The following is a 20,502-nucleotide window of genomic DNA, read 5'->3' on the forward strand; positions in this document are numbered from 1 at the left end:
ATTTTATAGTTATTTTATATCATTTTTTGGTACTAACCTATTGACATAGTGCCAAGTGCCAATTGCTATTTTTTGCATGTTTTTTACATCGCAGGTAATCAATGCCAAAAAGAGTCCAAACACAGCAAAACTTTTTGTGGATTTTTTTGGACTAGAAGATATCCAATGGGCCAGAGAAGCGCCTAGGGGGGGGGGGGGTGTGCTCCGAGGGGAGCACAACCCACTAGGGCGCGCCTGGCCTCCTGGACCGCCTCTTTGCTCTATAAATACCCCAAATATTCCAGAAACCCTAGGGGAGTCGATGAAAATCAATTCCAGTTGTCGTAGAGTCCACAACCACCAGATCCAATCTAGACACCATCATGAAGGGGTTCACCACTTCCATTGGTGCCTCTCCGATGATGCGTGAGTAGTTCTTTGTAGACCTTCGGGTCCGTAGTTAGTAGCTAGATGGCTTCCTCTCTCTCGTTTGATTCTGAATACAATGGTCTCTTGGAGATCCATATGATGTAATTCTTTTGCGGTGTGTTTGTTGGGATCCAATGAACTTTGAGTTTATGACCAGATCTATCTCTTTTTATCCATGAAAGTTATTTGAGTTCTTTGATCTCTTATATGCATGATTTCTTATAGCCTCGTATTTCTTCTCCGATATTTGGGTTTTGTTTGGCCAACTTGATCTATTTATCTTGCAATGGGAAGAGGTGCTTTATAGTGGGTTTGATCTTACGGTGCTTGATCCCAGTGATAGAAGGGGAACCAACACGTATATATCGTTACTACTAAGCATAAAATGATGGGGTCTATTTCTGGATAAATAGATCTTGCCTACATCATGTCATCATTCTTATTGCATTACTCTGTTTCTCCATGAACTTAATACACTAGATGCATGCTGGATAGCGGTCGATGTGCAGAGTAATAGTAGTAGATGCAGGCAGGAGTCGATCTACTAATCTTGGACGTGATGCCTATATAATGATCATTACCTGGATATCGTCATGATTATTTGAAGTTCTATCAATTGCCCAACAGTAATTTGTTTACCCACCGTTTGCTATTTTTCTCGAGAGAAGCCACTAGTGAAACCTACGGCCCCTGGGTCTCTTTCTCATATTATTTACCTGTGCGATCTATTTTATTTGCCTTTTATTTTTAGATCTATTAAACCAAAAATAGAAAAATACCTTGCTGTTATTTATTTTCTTTGGCATTCGATCTATCAATATTTACAACTCTCTCACGTCTGTTTGCCAATTTCTGGCGCCGTTACTCGAAAGGGATTGACAACCCCTTTAATACGTCGGGTTGTGAGTATTTGTTATTTGTGTGCAGGTGCTGTTTACGTAGTGTTGCTTGGTTCTCCTACTGGTTTGATAACCTTGGTCTCATCACTGAGGGAAATATCTACCGTCGCTGTGCTGCATCATCCCTTCCTCTTTGGGGAAATACCGACATAGTTCTAGCAGACATCAGGCTCCACTCATGAAGGGTCCATGAAGAAGCAACCTTGTCTATCCCACCATGGCCATCGCCCACGAAGGACTTGCCTCACCCAGGTAGATCTTCACGAAGTAGGCGATCTCCTTGTCCTTACAAACTTTCTGGTTCAACTCCACATCATGTCAGAGGATTCCAAGCAACACCTAACCAATCTAGGAGACACCACTCTCAAAAAGGTAATAGACGGTGTGTTGATGATGAACTCCTTGCTCTTGTGATTCAAATGATAGTCTCCCCAACACTCAACTCTCTCAAACAAATTTGGCAATGGTGGAAGAAGGATTTGAGTGGAAAGCAACTTGGTGAAGGCTAGAAATCAAGGTTCAAATGGTAGAATTGGAATATCTTGATCTCAACACATGAGTAGATGGTTCTCTCTTAGAAAATGAATGGTGGAAGTGTAGGCACGTTATGATGGCTCTCCTCAGTGAGGAATAAGGGGTGTATGGGTATATATAGCCTCCACACAAAATCCAACCATTACACACTTTTGACCCATCTCGGTGGCACCTATTAGAAAACTTAGTGGCATCGATCTGTGTAAAAATATGAACATTAGGAATCTTGGTGGGACTGATGGGAACAAATCGGAGGGACCGATGTGCAAGGGCTTAGGGAAAACCTCGTCTCGGTGGCACCGATTGCATCATCTCGGTGGGACCGAAGTGAAGCAATAAGGCAACAAAGAGTTGGTCAAGCCATATGTCGGGTGTCAAAGCCGGCAGATCTCAGGTAGGAGGTCCCGAACTGTGCATCTAGGATCGATGGTAACAGGAGACGGGGGACACAATGTTTTACCCAGGTCCGGGCCCTCTCTATGGAGGTAATACCCTACATCCTGCTTGATTGATCTTGATGAATATGAGTATTACAAGAGTTGATCTACCATGGGATCATAATGAATAAACCCTAAAAGTCTAGTCTGGCTATGATTATGAGGATTCAGGCTATCTATGGACCTAGCCCTCCGGTTTATATAGACACGAGAGGGAAGTAGGGTTACACAAGGTCGGTTATAGAGAAAGGAATCTTCATAGTTGGTCGCCAAGCTTGCCTTCCACGCCAAGGAGAGTTCTATCCGGACACGGGTAGAGTCTTCGGTCTTTGTATCCTTACGACCCATCAGTCCGGCCCATGGCTAACAGGCCGGACGCCCGAGGACCCCTTAGTCCAGGACTCCCTCAGTAGCCCCTGAACCAGACTTGAATGACAATGTGTCTGGCGCGCAGATTGTCTTCGGCATTGCAAGGTAGGTTCTACTTTCTGAATACTCCAGGATAGTCTTCGGATGAAACGAAGGTGTCCAGATCTGCAACACAAGTACCACACACAACCGCAAGGAATATAGTATTTCACGAGTCCCATCTGCTGACAACTTTTTGCAAGATGACATCACATCTGTTTGGTCACTATATCGAACCATTTTTGTCCGCCGTTCCGCGCTTCGATATGCGGTTTCCATTGGCACGTCTTGTCAAAACAGATATCGTATCCCCTTATTATGGGATTTTCATCAATGTGGGCATGGGTAACCCAACCGTGCCGTTTACACAGCCCTTGGGAATAGGCGAGTTTTAGGGCGAGTGGGGAGGCATTCGATATTCACTGCCTTTATAAGGGGATAATGATTTCTCCTTCTTCTCCCACGCCTTCTCTCTTCATCTGCCCTTCCACTCTTGAGCTCTAGCGCCTAAGTTCTCATCTTCTTCCCACTCAAGCTAGCACTCAACCATGTCTGGATCCGGAGGTCAAGGCAAGTGGATGGTCTCCTCCGTCAAGGAGAAGGACATTACTGAGCTTCGGGCGGCCGGGTACCTGGCGAAGGAAATCGCCCACCGTCTTCCAGCCCAAGGGCAAGTCGTCCCCACACTGAAGCTCAATGAGAGGGTGGTGTTCATCCTTCATTTCCTTCGCGGGCTAGGGTTTCCACTTCACCCTTTCGTCCACGGGCTGATGTACTATTATGGGATAGACTTTCATGATCTATCCCCAAACTCTTTCCTCAACATCTCAACGTTCATGGTCATGTGTGAGGCCTTCCTCTGCATTCAACCCCACTTCGGGCTATGGTTCAAAGTCTTCAACGTAAAGCCGAAGGTGGTGGATGGCCAGCACGCGGAATGCGGAGGCGCCATGGTGAGTAAGCTGACCAACGTCTCCTGGCCAAAGGGCACTTTTATAGAGACGTTCAAAGCATGGCAGAAACTGTGGTTCTACATCACAGAACCCCGCGAGGCCACATGGGCCGCGGCTGCCGAATTCAACCCCGGTGCTCCGATGCGACTCACCTCCTGGGTTGAGAAGAGCCCGAATTGGGCTTCATCAGACGAACTGATAGCACTACAGACGCGCATTCAAAGTATGGTGGATAAAGACGTTAGGCTCGTCGACGTAATCCAAGTGATGCTGGTTCACCGGATCCTTCCTGGCCAAAGCCGAAAACCCCCCTTTGGGAGTTTAATCCGAAGAGGCGCCAGACCCTGGAGAGGCTCTTTGAAACAACTCACGAAGATGCCTGGAAGTTGCTCTTCAAGGGCAACGAGATACCGCCAGCCACAGATTCGGACCACGGGCACGACATTAACCACCCCGCCAGCGAGGTAAGTTTTCAACGCATCCTCTACTTGTTTGTTTCAAGGAGGATATCTGAACTTTTATTGTCATTGCTTCTTCAGGAATGGATGGAGAGGGCGAAGTGGATTCAGTGTCCGGCTCCGCTACCTGAGGAACCAGTCATCCCGCGTCTAGCGAAGATGCTGGTACCGGCGCCTTATGAGGCGCCGGAGAAGAAGGCCAAGGCCAAGGGGGTCTGGAGCGGCCCCCGCCGCAAGGTCACTTCGGATGTGATGTCCGAAGACAAGACCCGTTCCTCCGACGCTGAAGATGACAAGGAGGAGGAGAGTGACTCTCCCTCTGATGGGGGGGGGAGGAAGAAGAGGGCGGCCTCCACAAATCTGGAGGCGGAGGCGCCCAAGAGGGGGAAAGGCCCCCTTGTGGATAACTCCGCATGGGACGTCGACAGTAGCCCGGAGCGAAACCCCCGGACTAAGCCCCTGGCAGCATCGTGAGTACTAAGAACCCACACTTGTTTATTTATCCGACCTCTTCATTCCATGGCATTAATATGGTTAATCGTGTTATTGCAGTCCGACCCATGACAGCCCCCAGCGATCCTCATCAAGAGGCTCGTTGGATTTGAAGGCAATGGCCAGCGAGACACTGCTGGCCGCTCACTCTCCCAAGGCCACGGGAGACGATGAGGTACTGTCCCAAAGGACCTTCCAAGGTCAGGGAGAGGTTCATGAGGTCGTCGTGGTGGCGCCGGGAGGCAAGACCTCGGCTTCTGGACACATGGGGGAGTAGATCCCCATGGTGTTTGGGGGCCTCAATCAGTTCAGCCCCCAGCCGAATACGATTCTGGAGACCCATGCGGCCCTTCAAAAGAAGGGGGTGTGCCTATCCCACCGGTAACCTCTGTCCAACCAGAGGCACCGAATAATCTACTGGAAGTGCTACGAGGCACTTCCATTGTGGAAGAACACCGTATCCTTATGGGTACGGTGATTGAGAAGGTTCAGTCCATCAAGAGCGGACTGACCGAAGCCTGCAGTGGACTGCTAACAGGTTTTAAGGTAAGCGGCGTTTAACCAAGAAAATCCCAATATAAACAGTAGCCCCTGAGACACTGTCTGGTGTTCGGAAAGAAAAGCCGGACAGAGGATCAATGAAATTTCGTAGGAAACTAACTAAAATGTGTATGATGTGAATAAGTAGGCTTCGCTGCTGGCCGCGACCTCTCACACTGCCGAAGTCTCTGGACTAAAGCAGAGACTGGAGCGGGCCGAGGGGGAGTTCGGCCAAGCAAGGAAGCAGTTGGAAGACCAGCAAGGTATGCAATGGCTCGCTATATATTCGGAAAGAGTAAATGATGTATACTGACCGTAGTGTCATTATATGCATAGGGGCGACGACAAAGGTCAAGGCCCTGAAAAAGGCCCTGTCCGAAGCCGAGGGGAAAGCTATCAAGGAGTAGGCCGCTCGTAAGAAGCTGAAGGCCCGGCTGAACGAGGTCCAGCAAGAGCTCCAGGACGCGGTGAAGAGGTACAAGACCCTGGAGGGCGATGTTTCGGCTCGAGAGACCGAACTCTCCAAGGCTCGTCAAAGCGCGGAAGCGGCCCGGGTTGAAGCCCAGGGTGCTCTCCAAGAGATCTAGGAGGTCAGGAAGATCACGGCGGGTAAGGCGTTTAGTATGAAAAGCAAGTATATGAAGAAGAAATATTTCTTACTAACCCAGATTCAGAGTTCTCTAGGAGCCTCCGCAGATCTGCCGTGCAGTGTGTCCGACGCCGCAGAGTTCTTCCGAGCCAAAGAAGGGAGCTCCATGGAGAAATTGTTCTGGTCGCAGTACCTTGCACCACAACATCCCATGCCCTTCACCGATTAGCTAAAACAGCTGGTGGAGCTGCATAGGGTGGCCGAACTGGCCATGAAGGATTTGATAATCTGGCTGTGGCCTGCCAAAGCTATACCCGACAGCTACTTCAGGCTTGTGAAGCGACTGGTGAACGCCTGTCCTCGGCTGGACGCCGTCAAGCAATCAACCTGTATTGAAGCTGCGCGCATGGCCTTTGCCCGCTGCAAGATGTGGTGGGCGAAGATGGACGCCGTCGAGCTGACCAAGGGGCCGCCAGAGGGCAAGGACCACCGCACACCCAAGCGCTGTTTTGCAGATGTACTAGAGGGGTCCCGCATTGTGGCGACGCAATGTGTGCAGGACATTATCTTTGAATGAATGTATTCAAGTTCCTTCTACCTTGTATGATAAAACAAATTGGGTTTGTAATATAATGCTTGTTATGTTTTTAAATTTTACCTGCTGTGCGGCCGTGTAGTATGCAATCTGAGGGTTAACCAGTCGTCGACTTCTGCCCCCACATAGGTAGTACGGAGGTGTTCGGGATGGAATCTAAACAATCTTGATCCAATTATATGGTCCTTGAAGGAGTTGTTTAGCGCAACGAACCAGGCAATCAGACTATGCGGCTTTAATGACCTCACTTAGCCATAGGAGTTTGACAATAAAAACATGGGCGCAACCCCTAGTATCCGAACCAGAGTGCTATAAGAGCCTGATCGAGAAGTACCAATCCTTCGCGTAATGCGGAAGAAATCTCCAACGATTTGCAACCTCCGAAGAGCTGACCGACTCTCGCCGCATCATGACAGTCAGTTTTCGGCTTTCTCTACTGAGGTGCTCCTTTGGATAAACCAAGGCACAATCACAGTAGTTCTCCCTTTACTACCTTAGCCGATATAGCAGAACGTAAGGTAGCAAGCATAGGAGCCAGGCAACCCAACTATTGACCAGAGACATGATTCGGAGCCAATGCATATAGTGCTAAATTCGGGGTGCCGAACTATACTTATAAAAAATGTTTAGACTTTTGTTGTCGTAGTGTGGGGTGCTGTGAAGCCCCTAGTAAACATCAAACGTACCAAAGTGTACGGGTGCTACCTGATAGGGTTACCCGCAGGGGAGAAAAATAAGAAGAAAAAGAAAGAAAACAGAAAGGGTGCAAAGGTCATAAGCTGGGGCCTTAAAGCTCTAGCCACGGACTGTTTTCATTGTAATTTGATTAATACGTCGAGGCGCATTGAATACAAGTAGTGCGATAAGAAACATGCTATTTAACATGCCAAAAACCAAGGGAGAGTTGCATGTGGGTCCTGAAAAACAGGTAGAGTGATTGTTAACGAAGCCACCTTGAAAATCCCCCATACGTCTGCGTTTCTCGCCGTCTTGGTGTGTTTATCCATCAAGAGGACTGGTGATCAGGCCATCAGATGGGGCCTACGGGATTGAAACCTGAAAAGGAAACGAATAAAAGTGAAAGTATGTGTGTATCTGGTGTCGGTTGAGCCGTACTGTGGACCACAAACTAGCTATGCCTCTGTCAATGCCCATGGAATTTTGAGTGCGTAATTATGTACACGTGGTGCAAATGCCACTACTTGACTAGGACTGAGACGGAGGCCGAATTGCTAGTCTAGCTCCTGACGAACCGAGATGTTCTACCGCAGGGTAGTTCAGACCCTCTTGACGGTGTCCATGGGCTAGGCAGCTGAATTAAGGTTCTGCTTGAGAAGGCTGCTCTGTACTTCTGCTGCTAAGGCAGCTGTGTGCTCTTCTGTATGGAGGGAGCGTTCCGTATTTCCATTAACTGTTATGATGCCATGTGGACCGGGTATCTTGAGCTTGAGATAAGCATAGTGCGGCACTGCATTGAGCCGTGCGAATGCGGTCCGTCCGAGCAGTGCATGATAGCTGCTGCGAAAGGGGACTAGGTCGAAGATTAACTCCTCGCTTCGGAAATTGTCCGAAGATCCGAAGACAACGCCGAGCGTGATTGAGCCCGTACAGCGGGCCTCTACACCTGGTATGACTCCTTTGAAGGTAGTCTTTGTGGGCTTGATCCGCGATTGGTTAATGCCCATTTTGCGCATTGTATCCTGATAGAGCAAGTTGAGGCTACTGCCACCGTACATCAGGACTCGCGTCAGGTGGAACCCATCAATTATTGGGTCCAGGACCAGTGCGGCTGAACCGCCATGACGGATGCTGGTCGCATGATCCCGGCGATCAAAAGTGATCGGGCATGACGACCATGGATTAAATTTTGGGGCGACTGGCTCTATCGCGTAGACGTCCCTGAGCGCGCGCTTGCGCTCCCTCTTGGGGATGTGGGTAGCGTATATCATGTTTACCGTTTTGACCTAAGGAGGGAACTTCTTCTGCCCCCCTGTGTTCGGCGGCTGGGGCTCCTCATCGTCGTCTTCGCTTTGCGATCCCTTATCCTTGTTTTTGGCATTTAACTTGCCGGCCTGTTTAAAAACCCATCACTCTCTATTGGTATGATTGGGTGGTTTGTCTGGGGTGCCATGAATCTGGCACGGACGATCAAGTATGTGTCCCAGGCTAGATGGGCCCGAATTGTTCTTTTTGAACGGCTTCTTTTGCTAACCAGGCTTAGAGCCACTGAATCCGGCATTGACCGCCGTATCCTCGGTGTTGTCATTGTTATTTCGACGCTTGTACCTATTGCGTCGAGACTTGTCGTTGCTATTTTTAGCTTCAGGGGTGCCGGCGTCGCTTGAATTGTTTTTGCTACGGGCTAGCCAACCATCCTCGCTCGCGCAAAAGCGGATCATGAGTGCTGTGAGGGCTGCCATGGACTTTGGCTTCTCTTGGCCGAGGTGGCGGGTGAGCCATTCATAGCGGATGCTATGTTTAAAGGCCGCTAGGGCTTCGGCATCCAGACAGTCGACTATCTGGTTCTTTTTAGTTAGGAACCTGGTCCAGAATTTCCTGGCGGACTCTCTGGGCTGTTGAACTATATGGCTTAAGTCATCGGCGTCCGGAGGTCGAACATATGTACCTTGGAAGTTATCAAGGAAGGCTTCTTCCAAGTCCTCCCAGCCGCCGATGGAGTTTTCGGGCAGGCTGTTCAACCAGTGCCGTGCTGGTCCTTTGAGTTTTAGGGGGAGGTATTTAATGGTGTGAAGGTCATCTCCGCGGGCCATATGAATGTGGAGAATGAAGTCTTCGATCCATACTGCGGGGTCTGTGGTGCCATCGTATGATTCTATATTCACGGGTTTGAACCCTTCTGGGAATTCATGTTCCATGACTTTGTCAGTGAAGCAATGAGGGTGTGCGACGCCTCTGTATCGGGCCGTATCGCGGCGTAGCTCTGATGGAGTCCGTCTGCGGCTTACGGCCCATGCATGACTAGGTTTGTCATGTCCGAATAGATGGCCGTCATCCCGTGTCGGGGCACGTCCTCGCGATCCGTAGATCGATATGGTATGTCCTGATTTATTGTTTAGGTCATGTCGAAGGTCATATGTATGACCGTGAGCTGATTTACCTCTGCCTTTGCGATGAGGCGTGGCGGGCTGGTGTTCGGCTTGAGTTGCCGCTTTGTCCCAGCCACGTGTAGGTCAGTCAGCCGCATTGCGCGATGGTGTTATGTGTTCCGTTGCCTCGTTGTCAAACTGAGGTAGTAATTTGTGCTTCGGGTAGCTTTTGGCCGGGCGCTTGAGGCCGTATTCTTCGGCTGCTAGGACGTCAGTCCATTTATCATTGAGCAGATCCTGGTCAGCTTTAAGCTGCCGTTGCTTCTTTTTCAGGCTCCTTGCAGTGGCTATTAGCCGGCGCTTGAAGTGCTCCTACTCAAGAGGTTCCTCAGGCATGATGAAATCCTCGGTGCCGAGGCTCACCTCATCCTCGGAGAGTGGAAGATAATTACGCTCCTCCGAGTCCTCGTGCGTGGCCTGTTTACTAGGGCTAACCTGCCCATCTTCCCGTTCATCCTGTTCGGTAGCTGCGTCAACGGGGTCTTCGTTGTCTTCGGCACCTTCCGGAGTGTTATCTTCTCCTGTGCCGGTGTTGATATCTTTACTGCGGCATGACTTAGAGCGGCGCCGCTAGCGCCGGCGTTTTGATTGTATCTCAGGAGGTTTATCCTCAACTAGATCTTCTTTGTCATCGCCGCTGTTCTCGTTTGGTGCATCCACCATGTATACATCGTATGAGGAAGTGGCCGTCCAGCATCCGGTGAACGGCGGCTCCTGGGCCTCTTCTTCTCCGGCATCGTCGTCCATACCGTCGATGTCATCGGAGCCGTAATCGAGCATGTCAGTTAAGTCTTCGATAGTGGCTATGAAGTGGGTGGCAGGTGGGGAGCGAAATTCCCTGTCATCAGCTTCTAGTTCGAAACGGATATAGTTCGGCTGTGAACCCCCTGCTAAGGATAGATTTTTTAATGAATCCAGCACATCGCCCAAGGGTGAGTGCCGGAAGATGTCCGTGGTGCTGAATTCGGCGATCGATAACCGATCATGCTCGACATGCACGGACGCACATAGTTCGGAACTTTTAACCAAAAACGAGCCCGAGGTTCCGGTGACACAGACATAACCAGAGGTTAGGTCTGTGTGTGGCTCCAACTCCGTGGAGTCTGCGGCTTCTGTGGCGGGGTTGAGCTTCCTGTCCTCGGATGGCGTGACCTGCTCCGGATCTAAGGCCAGAGCGGCTACAGGTGCAATTTCCTGGGTATGGCCCGATGACAGATCTAAGTCATGTTCATCGAGGCGACGGGGAGCGATTGCCGTGGTATCGAATCCGTCGAAGATCAAGTCTCCGCGGATATCTGCGACGTAGTTCAAGCTCCTGAATCTGACCTGACGGCCAGGGGCATAGCTGTCGATCTGCTCCAGATGGCCAAGCGAGTTGGCCCACAGTGCGAAGCCGCCGAACACGAAGATCTGTCCAGGGAGGAAGACCTCCCCTTGGACAGCATCGTTGTAGATGATTGAAGGAGCCATCAAACCTTTTGAGGATGGCACAGCGGAACTCTCAATGAAAGCACCAATGTCAGTGTCAAAACCGCTCGGGTAGGGGGTCCCGAACTATGCGTCTCGGATCGATGGTAACAGGAGACGGGGGACACAATGTTTTACCCAGGTTCGGGCCCTCTCTATGGAGGTAATACCCTACGTCCTTCTTGATTGATCTTGATGAATATGAGTATTACAAGAGTTGATCTACCAAGAGATCGTAATGACTAAACCCTAAAAGTCTAGTCTGGCTATGATTATGAGGACTCGGACTATCTACGGACCTAGCCCTCCAGTTTATATAGACACGGGAGGGATCTAGGGTTACACAAGGTCGGTTATAGAGAAAGGAATCTTCATAGTTGGTCGCCAAGCTTGCCTTCCATGCCCAGGAGAGTTCTATCCGGACAAGGGTAGAGTCTTCGGTTTTTGTATCCTTACGGCCTGTCGGTGTCAAAAGCGGCGGATCTTGGGTAGGGGGTCCCGAACTGTGCGTCTAAGGCGGATGGTAACAAGAAGCAGGGGACACGATGTTTACCCAGGTTCGGGCCCTCTTGATGGAGGTAATACCCTACGTCCTGCTTGATTGTTCTTGATGATATGAGTATTACAAGAGTTGGTCTACCACGAGATCGTAGAGGCTAAACCCTAGAAGCTAGCCTATGGTATGATTGTATGTTGTCCTACGGACTAAACCCTCCGGTTTATATAGACACCGGAGGGGGCTAGGGTTACACAGAGTCAGTTACAAGGGAGGAGATCTTCATATCCGTATTTCCTAGCTTGCCTTCCACACCAAGGAGAGTCCCATCCGGACATGGGACGAAGTCTTCAATCTTGTATCTTCATAGTCCAATAGTCCGGCTGTCCGGAGACCCCCTAATCCAGGACTCCCTCAATAGCCCCTAAACCAGGCTTCAATGACGATGAGTCCGACGCGCAGTATTGTCTTTGGCATTGCAAGGAGGGTTCCTCCTCCGAATACTCCATAGAAGATTTTGAACACCAGAATCGTGTCCGGCTCTGCAAAACAAGTTCCACATACTACCGCAGAGAGAATAATATTTGCACAAATCTAATCTGCTGATGCGTTCTGACTGCACGGCGTCATGTCATGGCTCGGTCATTATTCGAACCGTTTTTCTCAACCAGCACCGCACATAACATGGGGCGGTTTTCTTGACACGTCTTGTCAAAGCAGAGATCGTGTCCCCCTTATTACGGGATTCTCATCAATACAGACATGGGTAAAGCAACCGCGCCATCAATTACGACGCCTGGGGTATAAGCGGTTTTACCAGGCAAGTGGGGAGACGCATCGCCTCTTTCGCCCTTATAAAGGGACAAGGATTTACTCTTTTCACCCATGCCTTCTTCCTCCTTACTTACCCATTCCCGCACACTCGAGCTCTAGCGCCCAAGCTCGCGTTCTTCTTCTCAAACCACTCCAAGCATGTCCGGAGCAGGAGGCAACTGGATGGTCTCGTCCGTCATAGAGGAGAACATCAAAAAGTTACGGGAAGCCGGATATCTGGCCGCAGATATCGCGCACCGGCTGCCAGATGCGGGGCAGATCATCCCAATGCCCGAACCCCATGAGAGGGTAGTTTTTCTTACCCATTTTGTCTGCGGACTGGGATTTCCCCTCCATCCGTTTGTCCGCGGGCTCATGTTCTACTACGGGCTAGATTTTCATGATCTGGCCCCCAATTTCATCCTCAACATCTCGGTGTTTATTGTCGTGTGCGAGGCCTTCCTTCGCATCAGGCCCCACTTCGTCCTATGGCTGAAAACCTTCAATGTTAAACCGAAGGTGGTGGGTGGCCAGCAAGCAGAGTGCGGAGGTGCCATGGTGGGCAAGATGCCTAACGTCACCTGGCTCGAGGGCACGTATGTGGATACCATAAAGGGGTGGCAATCGGGGTGGTTCTACATCACCGAGCCGCGCGACTCCAACTGGGTGGCGGCCCCCAAATTTCGATCCGGAATCCCCACGCGGCTCACCTCCTGGAAAGAGAAGGGCCTGTCCTGGGGTTCTTCGGTAGAGTTGACCGGACTCCAGGCCTGCATCCGGAACAGGACGAGCAAGAAAGTCAAGCTCATCAACGTAGTCCAGGTCATGCTCTTCCGCAGGATCCTCCCGTGTCAACAACGGCATTCGATTTGTGGGAGTTCGACTCGGCCAAGAACCAGACGCTGCGAGAGCTCTATGACATGACGCACGAGGACGTCTGGAGGGTGCTGTCCAAGGTCGCCGAGGTACCTCCTTCCCTCACCGAGGACCGTGGACTCAGCGCAAAGCGCCGTGCCAATCCGGTAAGTTTTTATATCTCTCAGGGTATTTATTTGCCCCGGTTTAGTCATATGCAGGATCTAAGCTTCTATGTCATAAACATGACTGGATAAAGACAGCGGAGCAGCTTGATTGCCCAGCCCCCCTGCCCGAAGATCCTGCAGGCGCTCTCCTAACGGAGATGCTGACTCCGGCACCTTACGAGGTGCCGGTGAAGAAGACCAAGAAGAAGGCCACGGGGACCCGAAAGGGTCTCTGGCGCAAGGTTGTATCAGACTCATCGTCCGATGACTCCAACGCGCACTCCTCCCACGAAGACGAGGAGGAGGAAGAGGAAAGTTCTCCCCCCCATCCGGGGGAGACAAGAAAAGGAAGGCCGACCCAACCGGGGAGGCCAAAGGGTCCAAGAAGGGCAAGACCCTCCCTTTGGACTGCTCCACGATGGCCGCCTACAGTGGCGACGAGTGGCTACCCAGGGTCAAGCCCCTGGCGAAGTCGTAAGTATCCGGACACCATAGTAATTCATGGTATGTTTTATTGCACTGCTTCTTCTCATGCCGAACATGATTATGCAGTCTGTCCCGAGCTCATCTCGACGTAACTTCGTCGAGCGGTTCGTTGGACTCGTCGGATATGAACAACGGTTCTCTTCCAACTGCCTCCACTCCTTGCCCCACGGATAACGTCGAGGTGTTGTCTCAAAAGACACTGGGCCAAGGGGAGGTAGTCCTGGGGGCGCCTCGAGGCGACCTTCCAGACCCTGGGTGCAAAAGGAGCTGGACTCCCATGGGCTCCAGGTTCGGCCCCCAGCCGAACACTGTCTATCCAGAGGCAAGCCGCCCGTGCTCCGGTGGTTCCGGACTCCGGTGGGCGACCCCCCGTTCCCAAGCATCCCCTTAAAGATGGTGAATGAAGTGAATTGGACCAGTCCTTGAATAGGAATGATGGGTATCCTTGTCATAGGGCTATGTTTCTGTCAGAGTCTAGTGGCACCCTTTAAAGTAGTCTGGCTGGATTGCTGCTGAATAACTTGATGGGTCAGGGCAGATTGATAGGGAAAGAACCCTCGCCATATGGAATCACTATCTTCCGTGGAGCGCATCCGTTTTCTTGCTCCATCGTTATTAGTTTCTATTCTCTCCCTGCACGAACCTCGGTCCAATCAATTTGTTTGGAATTGGATTGGGCTTGGCATAGTTACGAGGTTCCCGTTCTATTTAACTAACACTAACTGAAGCTAACCGGAAGCTTTCTTCTCATGCGACTCTTGGATCGAAAAGAGGCTGCTAGACTGGACCACGGCTGAAACTGCCAGGCGGGGCAAGCCGCCCGTGCCGGTGTCCTCTGTCTATCCAGAGGCACCGGACAACTTGTTGGAAGCGCTTCGCGGCGCTTCCATCGACGAAGAGCACCGTACTATCATGAGTGCGGTGATCGAGAAAGTTCAGTCCGCCAAAAACGGACTGACTGAAGCTTGCGCCAACCTCCTAACAGGCTTTGAGGTAAGCAATCAAAATATAAGAAAATATTACCACATAGATAGTAGCCCATGATGCTCTGTTCGGCATTCGATTAGAAAGGCTGAATAGAGGATCAAATGATGACTCAGGAGTCTAATCAGAAATATCTATGTGTATGTGCAGGCTTCTCTGCTGGCCACTGCCGCACGTACTGCGGAGGTCTCTGCACTAAAGCAGGACCTGGAGCGGTCCGAGAATGAGCTCGGCCTTACCAAGAGGCAGCTCGAGGAGAGCAAAGGTAAGCAATACCCTTGTCTATAGATTTAAAAAGAAATTCGGGTGTAAAGTAATAGGATCATCATGGATTTGCCAGGGGCCACGACCGAAGTGGCATCCCTGAGGAAGGCGCTGTCTGAGGCCGAAGACAAAGCGGCCAAGGAGCGCATTGAATGGGAGAAGCAAGAAGCCCGAGTAGGTGAGGTGCAGCAAGAGCTCGAGGCTCTCGCCAAAAAGCACGAGTCCTTGGAGCTTGACTCTAAGATGCGAGAGTCCGAGCTCGCGCAGGCGCTTGAAAGCGTCCGGAGCGCCAAGGCCGAAGCCCACAAGGCCCTCTAGGAGATTGATGCGGTGAAGAAGATAGCAGCGGGTTAGGCATTCATTATGCAAAGCAAGCACGTGAATGCGACTTTCCTTTTTCTTACCCGAGTTCGGAGCTCTCCAGGAGCGTTTGCAGATATTCCCCGCAGTGTACTGGATGCTGTGGAGTTTTACCGAGCTGAGGAGGGGAGCTCGATGGAGAAGTTGTTCTGGTCTCAGTATATTGGGGCCGAACACCCCGTGCCCTTGAGCGACCAGCTGAAGCAGTTGGTCGAGCTTCACAAGGCGGCCGAACAAGCCATGAGGGGCCTTATAGTCCGGATGTGGCCTGGCGAGCCCCTGCCCGGCAGCTACTTCAGTCCGGTAAGGCGGCTCGTTGACGCCTGCCCATGGCTTGAAGTCATAAAGCGGTCCGTCTGCATCGAGGGTGCGCGCAGGGCTTTTGCCCGGGCAAAGGTGCACTGGACGAAGCTGGATGCCGTGAAGCTGGTGAAGGAGGGGCTGCCGGAGGGCAAGGAGTATCGCTGCCCCGAGATGCACTATGAGAGTGTCCTGAAGGGTTCCCGTCTTGTGGCGGATGAGTGTGCCAAGGATGTAATTTTTGAATGAACATGCTCATGTGATCCTGTAATATGAAACGAGTTCATTTGCGCGATGCGATGCTTTTTTAATTTAAAATATTACCTTCTGTGCAGCCGTTTATAAAACATGAGAGTTGGCCAGTCGTCGGCTTCTGCCCCCATGTAACTAGTACTGGGGTGTTCGGGATAAACCTGAGCACTCTTTACCCCAATTTTGGGTCCTTCAAGGGAGGTGTTCAGTGCAACGAACCGGGCAATTGGAGTATAGTGCTTTATCACTCTCACTTAGCCATAGATGTCTATAATTTTAAATTTTGGCGAAGCCCCTGGTATTCGGAAGGCCGAATTTGGGGTGCTATACACGCCTAAGCCGGACAAGGCCGACTCCTCGCCCGAAGCGGAAAAAGTCTTGAAGGACTTGAGACCTCTCGAACAGCGACTAGTCTCTCGCCTTATCATGACAGTCAGTTTTCGGCTTTCTCTACTAAGGTGCTCATTCAGAAGAACCGGGACACAATTGCAGTAGTTCTCCCACCGCTACCTTAGCCGATATAGCGGAACGTAAGGTACCAAAGCACGGGAGCCGGGCAAACACAACTATTGACCCAAGACATGATTCAGAGCTGATGCATATAATGCTATAAGTTCGGGGTGCCGCACTGTCGAAAGTGTTCGGACTTCTCGCGCCGTATTATGGGGTAAACGAAAGCCCGTGGCGTACTATGCATTGTTATTCAAATAATACACTGAAGCGTACTGGTACAGGTAGTGCAATAAGCAGAAAGTAGGACTATTCGAAATGTCCTATCCAAGGGCAAGCTGTGTATGGAAAGCGGGTATTATTATTAGAGACCACCTAGGGGTTTCCGTGTACATCTTAGCTTCTTGTCGCCTTGGTTGTTCCTTCCCGTAATGTGTCCGGCAATCATACTACCGGAAAGGGTTTCCAGAGAGTTAGGCCCTGAAAGAGAAAAGGAATGATAAAGATATACAGCCCCGAGGGCGGTTAAGCCGCATTGCGGGACGTGCCCTAATCGTGCCCCCGCCTATGGCCATGGTATTTTCAGTGCGTAATTATGTACGCGCGGCATGGATTTTGTCGCTTGACTGGGACTGGGACGGGGGCCGAATTGCTAGGCAAACTCTGGACGTGCCAGGCGATCCTGTTGCAGTTTACGCAGGACATGCTTGAAGGTGTTCGGGGGCTGTATCACTGAATTAGTGGTTTGCCTTGAAAGGCTGCTTTGTGCTTCTCCTGCGAGGGCCGCAGTGTGCTCTTCCATGCGGAGCGAGCGTTCTGTGTTTCCATTCACTGTTATGACCCCCGAGGTCCTGGCATCTTGAGCTTGAGGTATGCGTAATGCGGTACTGCATTGAATTTTGCAAATGCAGTTCGTCCGAGCAGTGCATGATAGCCACTGCGAAACGGGATGATGTCGAAGATTAACTCCTCACTTCAGAAGTTGTCCGGTGATCTGAAGACTACTTCTAGTGTGATTGAGCCCATGCAATGGGCCTCTACACCTGGGATGTCGCCTTTAAAGGTGGTTTTGGTGGGTTTGATCCTCAAGGGATCGATACCTATTTTTCACACTGTATCCTGATAGAGCAGGTTCAGGCTGCTGCCACCGTCCATAAGGACACGAGTGAGATGAAATCCGTCGATGATGGGGTCTAGGACCAGGGCGGTGGATCCGCCATGATGGATACTAGTGGGGTGATCCCTGCGATCAAAGGTGATCGGGCAAGCAGACCATGGATTGAATTTTGGGGCTACGGGATCCATCGCATAGACGTCCCTTAGTTCACGCTTCCGCTCCCTCTTGGGAATGCGGGTTGCATATATCATGTTCACCATCTTCGCTTGTGGGGGGAACTGTCGGTGTCAAAACCGGCGAATCTCGGGTAGGGGGTCCCGAACTGTGCGTCTAAGGCGGATGGTAACAGGAGGCAGGGGACACGATGTTTTACCCAGGTTCGGGCCCTCTTGATGGAGGTAATACCCTACGTCCTGCTTGATTGATATTGATGATATGAGTATTACAAGAGTTGATCTACCACGAGATCGTAGAGGCTAAACCCTGGAAGCTAGCCTATGGTATGATTGTTGTATATGATCTATCGACTAGCCTGGCCTCGGTTTATATAATGCACCAGAGGCCTAGGATAACAAGAGTCCTAGCCGAATACGCCGGTGGGGAGGAGTCCTTGTCTTGATCACCAAGTCTTGTGGAATCTTCCATGTATGCGGCAACTGTCCGAACTGGCCCATGAGTATACGGCCATGGGGGTCCTCGGCCCAATCTAACAGATCGGGAGATGACGTGGTGAGTACCCCCTAGTCCAGGACACCATCAGTAGCCCCCTGTACCGGTCTTCAAGTTAGGGACGCTCCTTGATTCTTCCGAACTGTTCTTCATCTTCGGTTGTCGGTCTTGAAAACTGGTTCAACAAATCTTCTCATCTTCGATCTTGAGGATTGCCGAAATGCATTCGACGAGTTTACACGTCGGGTATCCGAGGAGCCCCTTTAAGTTTCCGGCCTTTATCAAAGCCTTGTTATTTTTATGCCACACCTCGGGTTTGAAGTTGTTCCCGGGAGGCAGTGTCCTCTTGCGTCCGATTTCTAACGCCGGACTGCATTCGAGGTATTTTTTGCAGCCGAGCACCAATGCCGGACTGCTTTCGAGCTCCAACGCCGAAATGTATCCGAGCTCCAACGCCGAAATATATCCGAGCTCGAACGCCGGACTGTGTCCAAGCTCCAACGCCGGACTATATCCGAGGTGTCATATCACCTTGGTTCAAAAAAGTTGAAGGAGTTTAGCCGAGCTTAATGCCAGAAATGCCCTCTATGGAGCCAGCCACTAGCGCCCGAGCTTTATGCCGGACTGCTTCCGAGGTGGTGCACCACCCCGACCGTAGGCCGATTTTTTGTCAATATTTTTATTGGTGCAATTTATTCTCTGCCGAGATATATATCCAGTAGCCCTCAAGGTGTGTATCGGTCTAAAACCCGAGATGCACCCGAAGGATGACGTAAGACTGCTGATCCCAGTAGCCGCTGAGACTCAGGTTGATTTGCAAAATCGGCCTGAGGATCAAGTCCTAGCTCGGCAGAATACTTCGGGACACAAAAAGCGACGTGCTCAGTCCTCGAGACTCAGGTTGGGTGCGGTCGACCAACCTGAGGATCAAAATCTCCTCGGCAACTGTATTGCACTTAAAATTTTCTACATTAAACAGGCAATGCAGTAGCCCCCGAGACACTGGTCGGGTGGCAACACTAGATCAGGGGATCGATGTGCCCCTTTAATATTTTTAAATAATAAGCCCGAAGCCCAAGCCCCCGAGCCTTAATGCGTGTACGGGTGGCCGAATTAAGGATCGATATCCATAGTAAAATCACAATTTATGTGTAATGACTCTATGTATCCAAGTACTTTACATCATTAATGCTCGGATCCGCATTGTACAAAACTTTGTTGACCGACAATCAGCTTCCACCTCCTCAGCTAGTAGCCGAGGAGTGTTTGTCCTACTTTATAAAGCCTTTATGAGGGCAAAGATTTACGACAAACAAGGCAATCTGGCCATATGGTTTTATAAACAAAGGTACACAGAGAGATATGTTATATTACTGTTTAACATAAGAAATGTCTTCCAAAGAAAATAGTCCCGCTATCGTTCCTTTCTTTGGGTTGTCATGCTAAGCATGATCATGAAACCTCAGCCCTAATGTAAGAGCAAAATATTGAGGATTTAGTTTGGGAGGCCAGTTACTAGCCCCCGGTAGTGTTCGGCGACAGTCGAGGTCAAGCCGTAAATACTTCGGCCAATGTTATGAATGGCCCGTCATTTAACACAGTCATCGGACCGCTGACCACTTTACGCTTATTGTGACAGTCAATTTTTGGCTTTCTCCACTGAGGTGCTTAACCAAATGAGCTGGAAGCACAATCACAATGGTTCTCCCTTTGCACACCTAGCCGAACAGAGCGGAACGTAGGAGGCAAGCGCAGGAGCCGGGCAACCCAACTATTGATCGAAGACACAATTCGACACCGATGCATATATAGCAATATCCCAGAATGTTTTTGCCGAATCTCTAAAGGTGTCCGACGTTACACTGCGAGACTTGTGCTGAAAACACACAAATAGTTTAAAAGTGCCATAAGCTTGGAAAACCAAAAATGACAGTAAAAACTTGACGTCCGAACAAGATCAAGTGTTCGGTGCCAATCCAAAAATTGGGGAAAAAATTGTGCTTCTGTCGTGCATTAATATGACACATCTGATCTCAAGACTTCAAGCGGGTCAGCCTACGGCTGTAGCCTCCTATCCCGAAGGCGGAGTGCTTCTCGTTAGACCAGTTTAGCAAACTAAACTCGAGTGGTCACTAGAGAGAAAATGGGTTATCTGGCTATTGACCACACACTCACGTCGAAAAAGGAGCGATAGAAAAAGACTTTGCAACAACCAAGAAGAAAACACATTTACTATAAAATAGCTCATATAAATTCTAAGAGCCCCCAAGTGACTTGGGTAAAAGAAATTTATGTATAATGATTGTATGTACCGAAGTACTTATATCATATTTGTGTTCACCCGAACTTTAAACGCGTCTTAACCGACCATCGGCTTCTCCCTCTTCGGCCAAGGGCCGAAA

Source organism: Triticum urartu, chromosome 7A, assembly GCF_056163025.1.
Source record: "Triticum urartu cultivar PI428250 chromosome 7A, HENAU_Tu73, whole genome shotgun sequence".
In the NCBI taxonomy this organism is placed as follows: Eukaryota; Viridiplantae; Streptophyta; class Magnoliopsida; order Poales; family Poaceae; genus Triticum; species Triticum urartu.